Here is an 8,060-nt window from a genome sequence, read left to right as displayed (position 1 = left end):
TCCAAACACCTCAAACTTTGATTCGTCTGTCCATAAAACTTTTTTCCAATCTTCCTCTGTCCAATGTTTGTGTTCTTTTGCCCATATTAATCTTTTCCTTTTATTAGCCAGTCTCAGATATGGTTTTTCTTTGCCACTTTGCCCTGAAGGCCAGCATCCCGGAGTCGCCTCTTCACTGTAGACGTTGACACTGGCGTTTTGCGTGTACTATTTAATGAAGCTGCCAGTTGAGGAGCTGTGAGGCGTCGATTTCTCAAACTAGAGACTCTAATGTACTTGTCTTGTTGCTCAGTTGTGCAGCGGGGCCTCCCACTTCTCTTTCTACTCTGGTTAGAGCCTGTTTGTGCTCTCTGAAGGGAGTAGTAGACACCGTTGTAGGAAATCTTCAATTTCTTGGCAATTTATCGCATGGAATAGCCTTCATTTCTAAGAACAAGAATAGACTGTCGAGTTTCATATGAAATTTCTATTTTTCTGGCCATTTTGAGAGTTTCATAGAACAAACAAATGTAATGCTCCAGATTCCCAACTAGCTCAAAGGAAGGTCAATTTTATAGCTTCTCAAATCAGCCAAACCATTTTCTGCTTGGCTAACATACTTGTGCAAGGGTTTTCTAGGGTTTTCTAAACATCCATTAGCCTTCTTACACAGTAGCAAACACAATGTACCATTAAAACACTGGAGTGGTGGTTGTTGGAAATGGGCCTCTATACACCTATGTAGATATTGCAATAAAAACAAGACGTTTGCAGCTAGAATAGTCATTTACCACATTAACAACGTATAGAGTGTATTTCTGATTCATTTAATGTTAGCTTCATTTAAAAAAATGTGTTTTTCTTTCAAAAATGACCTTTCTAAATGACCCCAAACTTTTGAACGGTAGTGTATATATAATAACACGCTAGGGATGTTGTAGGGCGGCATGGCCGTGACATATATGGAAAAAGTCCACATAAAGGAAATGTGGGACTTTTATTTTCAGCCAAAATGCTTTTAGCATATTTTAGCACAATTAACCACTGTGCATATCCTTCTCCGAAATACACCATATCAGTCCAGAAGCTGTGTCTCTCTGAAGCTTTTCCTTCAGCCTTTTCTGTGTCTGTAATGAGACAACCTCTCTCAACTGAGCTGGCTAAGCCTTCCATACTGGAGCGGGAGTGGAAGTGAGGAGTCCCACTGCCAAATCCTACTCATTACTCCAATAAAAACCCGGCCCAGAACTACCATGTATAAAACAGTTCAGCACCTTAGCTGTGTTAGAACCCTCCTGTTTGTTTTTTCTATCTTGTGATTTGCGGTTACGTGACCATCTGCCTTTATATTCCAGCTCCACCCTTCTGGCTGTGCTGGACTTCAGTGTTTTACTGTTTTTCTAGCCTGGTGCTTCTGTGCCTTTCTCTGTCTAGTTCGCTTGGTCCTCTGGGACCTCTAGTACTTTTTGTCAGTTTGTCTTTTTGTGTTCTGCAACAACTTCTGTTTAGGAGGTGTCCCATTTTTATCCCAGTCCTTTGGTTCTTTTAGGGATCCCTCCCTTACATCTATAGGTCTTCGTTCAGACTAGCCGAGGACTAAGGCGGGTCTGTTCACTAGGAACAGGCAGCCCGCTACATCGTAGGGATTCAGCTTAGTCTTACTGTAGGGACAGCTTTCCCCTGTCTTTCCTTAGTACATGTTGCAGATCATACCAGTAAGTCCAGCCCAAAAAACTAAAAGGAAAGAAATTCGGGGATCAGTATGGTTTCCGTCCAGGATTTGCCTCAACGCCTGCAGGGATTGTCTCTGGAGGTGGCCGAGCTTCAGCAACACGTGAGTAGCTGTTCTGGAGCGCATTTTGTGGAATCCAAGGTATGACTGCCTGATGTTTTTTTATGGTAAACAGCAAGATTTTTTTTCCTTTAAAAATGCTTGTTTGTTATATTTTTGTTTGAGACCAAGATCCTCTGGGAATGAATCACAGCGCATTGGTTTTATTATGTCACTTTTGCGCAATGAACCACAGGGGTGGGCCTTTTCCCTCCAGCCTAATGATCTGTGTTTAAGGTCTGTTGAAGAATTTTTTTCTGCTATGGGTCTATTATATGACGATCCTGATCGAATCTCATCTGCTGAATCAGAACTTAGACGTTTGAATCAGGGGTCAGATGATGTTGAAAATTATTGCACACACTTCAGGAGATGGGCTTCAGAAGTTAAGTGGAATGATCTGGCGCTGAGATGTTTATTTCTTGCTGGTCTGAGTGAAAGGGTTAAGGATTTGCTAATTGCATTCCCTGCACCTGAGACTCTGCAGGAAGCTATGCAGTTAGCTGTTCGTATAGACAGAAGACTGAGGTGCAGGCTCAATGAGGTAAAGACTCCTGTAATGTCAGGTCCTAGTCCCCAGAAAATCTGCTCTGACGGCGGAGAACCGATGGAGGTTGGGGCGATGTCACTCCGCTCTCAGGAAAGAGACCGGAGATTCACCGAGGGATTGCGTCTTTATTGTGGTAAATCTGACCATTTGATTAAGTATTGTGAGCGTCGTTTAAGTAAAGAAAAAAAAAAGGTCAGTTACGCCCATATAGCTTGTTTACTCTCTGCAGGAGTGTTTCTTTCTGGGAGTACTACTCTGCAGGGAGATTTGATTGAATTTCAGGTATTTGTGGATTGTGGTTCAACACTTAATGTGATTGATAAAGGGTTTTTGGAAAACCTTAAATTGAAATCCAAACCTTTGTCATCACCTATTTCTGTGGTTGCAATTGATAACACTCCTTTGAAATGTATTACTCACAAGACTGCTGCATTTCCTCTCACTATCAATGGAGTTCACCAAGAAATTTTGGACTTGGTTGTTTGGATAATTTGTCCTTTCCAGTCGTTCTAGGATTGCCTTGGTTAAGATTGCACAATCCTTTACTGGACTGGTCTACTAATGTGATTAAGTCTTGGAGTCCGAAGTGCTATGATAAATGTTGTAATGGTCTCATTGCTGCTGTGGAAAAAGGGGAATTACCGGTACCGATTCAAGATTTTTGGAGGGTTTTTTCGGAGGAGGAGTCGCAAGTTTTACCTCCTCATAGAGATTATGATTGCGCCATTGAGTTTGTTCCGGGTGCTACTCTTCCCAAAAGTCGCTTGTTTAATCTGACTATCCCTGAAAGAAAGGCCTTGGAGGAGTACATACAGACTAGCCTGGCTGCTGGTCACATTAGACCTTCTAAGTCACCTGAGGCAGTTGGATTCTTCTTTGTTAAAAAAAAGGACGGCGGTTTACGTCCATGTCTGGATTTTCGTGAAATTAATAAGATTACTGTACGCAATTCCTACCCATTGCCGTTAATTCCTGACTTGTTTAACCAGTTAGTGGGAGCCAAGTGGTTCTCCAAAATTGATCTCCGGGGGGCATTCATTTTGTTACGAGTGAAGGAGGGTGATGAATGGAAAACTGCTTTTAACACTCCGGTAGGTGACCATCTGCCTTTATATTCCAGCTCCGCCCTTCTGGCTGTGCTGGACTTCAGTGTTTTACTGTTTCTCTAGCCTGGTGCTTCTGTGCCTTTCTCTGTCTAGTTCGCTTGGTCCTCTGGGACCTCTAGTACTTTTTGTCAGTCTGTCTTTTTGTGTTCTGCAACAACTTCTGTTTAGGAGGTGTCCCATTTTTGTCCCAGTCCTTAGTTCTTTTAGGGATCCCTCCCTTACATCTATAGGTCTTCATTCAGACTAGCCAAGGACTAAGGCGGGTCTGTTCACTAGGAACAGGCAGCCCGCTACATCTTAGGGGTTCAGCTTAGTCTTACTGTAGGGACAGCTTTCCCCTATCTTTCCTTAGTACATGTTGCAGATCATAACAAGCTGCTGCACCAACCAGTACTACCCGACTTTTAATATCTCACCCAACTTAACCTTCTGGGAGAGATATACACTCCGTCCAGTATCCTCCCTGTCAGCCTGTAGTGTGAATATAAAAATGACTATTCTGAGTCCATATTGAAATATACAGAACGTAGTCAAACCAGCACTGGTCTACTCTGGTTTGATTATATTTTCACAGATAGATAAGGCTCATTCTGTTTAACTTTGCTTTGTATTTACTTGATGTTTAGACACAAGACAATGTTAATAGTAACAATATCTTGAGAACCGCTTATTCACATTGTCTGAAACATTTACCACAAATAATCTTATGTTTATTGAGTGTTATTGTAAAACATGAAGATTTACATAACCTTTTGTGTTTAGTTTACTTACTTGATTCCTAAGCGCTTTTAAATTGTGTATGTTTATTGCACACCATTGTCTTTGTGAGAGCCTGTATCTGATTCGCCTTTCTCCTAGAGCTGGCCATTGCGGGTGGGGGAAGTAAATTAGACTTACTAGTGTACATTCACTATATAAGGGCAGAGAAATAACACCAATAGAGAAGCTATAAGTTGTACCTACACTGATGTGTAGTGTTGTGATACCTGCCCATGCAGTGTTGTGATAATTCCAGGGGTTCTCTCTCTTGGTGAGTTGCTTCTCTGATATTCCAGACCAATGATGTTTAAAAGCTCATTGGTGATGACATGAGTATATGTACATACAGTACAGACCAAAAGTTTGGACACACCTTCTCATTTACAGATTTTTCTGTATTTTCATGACTTTGAAAATTGTACATTCACACTGAAGGCATCAAAACTATGAATTAACACATGTGGAATTATATAATTATCAAAAAAGTGTGAAACAACTGATAATATGTCTTATATTCTAGGTTCTTCAAAGTAGCCACCTTTTGCTTTGATGACTGGTTTGCACACTCTTGGCATTCTCTTGATGAGCTTCAAGAGGTAGTCACTGGAAATGGTTTTCACTTCACAGGTGTGCCCTGTCAGGTTTAATAAGTGGGATTTCTTGCCTTATAAATGGGGTTGGGACCATCAGTTGTGTTGTGCAGAAGTCAGGTGGATACACAGCTGATAGTCCTACTGAATAGACTGTTAGCTGATTTTTTCTTGCCATAATACAAATTCTAAGTAAAGAAAAACGAGTGGCCATCATTACTTTAAGAAATTATGGTCAGTCAGTCCGAAAAATTGGGCAAACTTTGAAAGTGTCCCCAAGTGCAGTTGCAAAAACCATCAAGCGCTACAAAGAAACTGGCTCACATGAGGACCGCCCCAGGAAAGGAAGACCAAGAGTCACCTCTGCTTCTGAGGATAAGTTTATCCGAGTCACCAGCCTCAGAAATCGCAGGTTAACAGCAGCTCAGATTAGAGACCAGGTCAATGCCACACAGAGTTCTAGCAGCAGACACATCTCTACAACAACTGTTAAGAGGAGACTTTGTGCAGCAGGCCTTCATGGTAAAATAGCTGCTAGGAAACCACTGCTAAGGACAGGCAACAAGCAGAAGAGACTTGTTTGGGCTAAAGAACACAAGGAATGGACATTAGACCAGTGGAAATCTGTGCTTTGGTCTGATGAGTCCAAATATGAGATCTTTGGTTCCAACCACCGTGTCTTTGTGCGACGCAGAAAAGGTGAACGGATGGACTCTACATGCCTGGTTCCCACCGTGAAGCATGGAGGAGGAGGTGTGATGGTGTGGGGGTGCTTTGCTGGTGACATTGTTGGGGATTTATTCAAAATTGAAGGCATACTGAACCAGCATGGCTACCACAGCATCTTGCAGCGGCATGCTATTCCATCCGGTTTGCGTTTAATTTATTTTTCAACAGGACAATGACCCCAAACACACCTCCAGGCTGTGTAAGGGCTATTTGACCAAGAAGGAGAGTGATGGGGTGCTACGCCAGATGACCTGGCCTCCACAGTCACCAGACCTGAACCCAATTGAGGTGGTTTGGGGTGAGCTGGACCGCAGAGTGAAGACAAAAGGGCCAACAAGTGCTAAGCATCTCTGGGAACTCCTTCAAGATTGTTGAAAGACCATTTCCGGTGACTACCTCTTGAAGCTCATCAAGAGAATGCCAAGAGTGTGCAAAGCAGTCATCAAAGCAAAAGGTGGCTACTTTGAAGAACCTAGAATATAAGACATATTTTCAGTTGTTTCACACTTTTTTGTTAAGTATATAATTCCACATGTGTTAATTCATAGTTTTGATGCCTTCAGTGTGAATGTACAATTTTCAAAGTCATGAAAATACAGAAAAATCTTTAAATGAGAAGGTGACTATGGTGACCTTTTTCAACGCTCTTGTGACCCCCAACCTCATACTCCTCCCAGACACTATCTTCAGCTGTTCCCGGCACTACTCCAGTCCCGACCGCCATATTGTGACCGCAACTACTGACTGAAAGTCAGAGATAATGGTCACAAGCTCTCAGAGACCATTGTCTTAGCTCTCCTATGCTTTGAATTGTGACTTCCATACAGCCCAGCAAACACTGGAGGGATCCGGCAGGTCACAACCTGCAGAAGACGGCCGTAGCGGCACCAAAAACAGATTAAGGCCACAGCCCCACTATCAGTATTTGATCAGTATTTTTTCTCAGGAGTGGGAGCCAAAACCAGGTGAGGAACAATCAGAGAAAAGGTATAATAGAAACAAGTCACCAATTCTGTATTTATCACCCACTCCTGGTTTTGGCTCCTACTCCTGAGAAAAAATACTGACCGAATACTGATAGTGGGGCTGCTGCCGAAGACAGCGGCTGGCAAGTATAACACTAGGGGCAGAAAACTTACATTAGTGCCACCACTCCAACGCTGAGAGAAAAAAAACAAAACAGAACGCTGGAGTGGTGCTTTCAACAGATTTTATTAAAAAGGGTTTTCAGTTGAATTAACTTACATTAGTGCCAACACTCCAGCAGTAAAATAAAAAAACACTGGAGTGGCAGCAGTATCTGCATTTGTCTGCAGAGGGCAGCATAACTCTTGTACAATAAGGGGAGTTTAGTGGGTGTGGAGGCTTTTTTCTGGCTGTAGGAGTTAAGAACCGTTTGAACAACTTATATGGGATAGGTTTGGCTCTGTCTGTCCAGTCTGACTCTCCCAGGGCACTGGTACTTTGCAGATGTATAGTGTTTAATACAGTGTGGCATAGTGTTACAGTGCAAGTAAGTGTGTTGTGAACTATTCAGTGCAATGATTAGTGTGTGCTGCTGTATGGTGCTACATATGCTATGAAGGGTGTATAAGTGACCGTTTAAATAGTAAGAGACGGATATACCATTGGTGCAATTTGTTCAGCCGCATAGGGGCCTAAGAGGTAAATAGGATCCATTTCCACCGCAAAAAGTGGAATTTTGCATCCTGATTAATTATTGGCTTGCAAATAGTTGTGATATCGAATGGTGTGTGGCATGATTAGGTGTTGTATACTGTATAGAGATGTATGGGGTAGTATTGTGCCTAGTATTCTATGATAGCAGGGGCGGACTGGCCCACCGGAGGATCGGGAAAACCCCCGGTGGGCCCCGGGTCCCGATGGCCACGCCCCCTACCCCCGCTCCCTACCCCCCCTGGGCCCTGTACAGAGAACAGGCGGCCCCCCCGATTCGCTAATCATATCGGCAGCTCTACCGATATGATTAGTGATGGGCCCTCTGCAGCAGCAAAGCAGGGAGAGCGATCTCCCTGCTCTGCCTGCTGCCGCAGTGCCCCTCTGCCTCCTCTGCGAAGCACGACACTGCCGACGCGTGCGCAGGAGGTCAGTCTCAGGGCGATGACGTCATCCCCCAGGGACTGCTTCCTGTGCGCACTGTGGAGGACGGACCCGGCGTCGCCCCAGGCAGCGGCAGCAGAATCTATGGGCTCCTACCTGGTATATATTATTGGAGGCAGCAGAATGTATGGGATTCTGTCAGGTATATATTATTGGAGGCAGCAGAATGTATGGGCTCCTGTCAGGTATATATTATTGGAGGCAGGAGAATGTATGGGCTCCTGTCAGGTATATATTATTGGAGGCAGGAGAATGTATGGGCTCCTGTCAGGTATATATTATTGGAGGCAGGAGAATCTATGGGCTCCTGTCAGGTATATATTATTGGAGGCAGGAGAATCTATGGGCTCCTGTCAGGTATATATTATTGGAGGCAGCAGAATGTATGGGCTCCT

The sequence above is a fragment of the Phyllobates terribilis genome, unplaced genomic scaffold, assembly GCF_046119375.1.
Source record: "Phyllobates terribilis strain yellow unplaced genomic scaffold, ASM4611937v1 Scaffold_1__5_contigs__length_1240528914, whole genome shotgun sequence".
Taxonomy (NCBI): Eukaryota; Metazoa; Chordata; class Amphibia; order Anura; family Dendrobatidae; genus Phyllobates; species Phyllobates terribilis.
Note: the sequence above shows the minus strand (reverse complement) of the source record.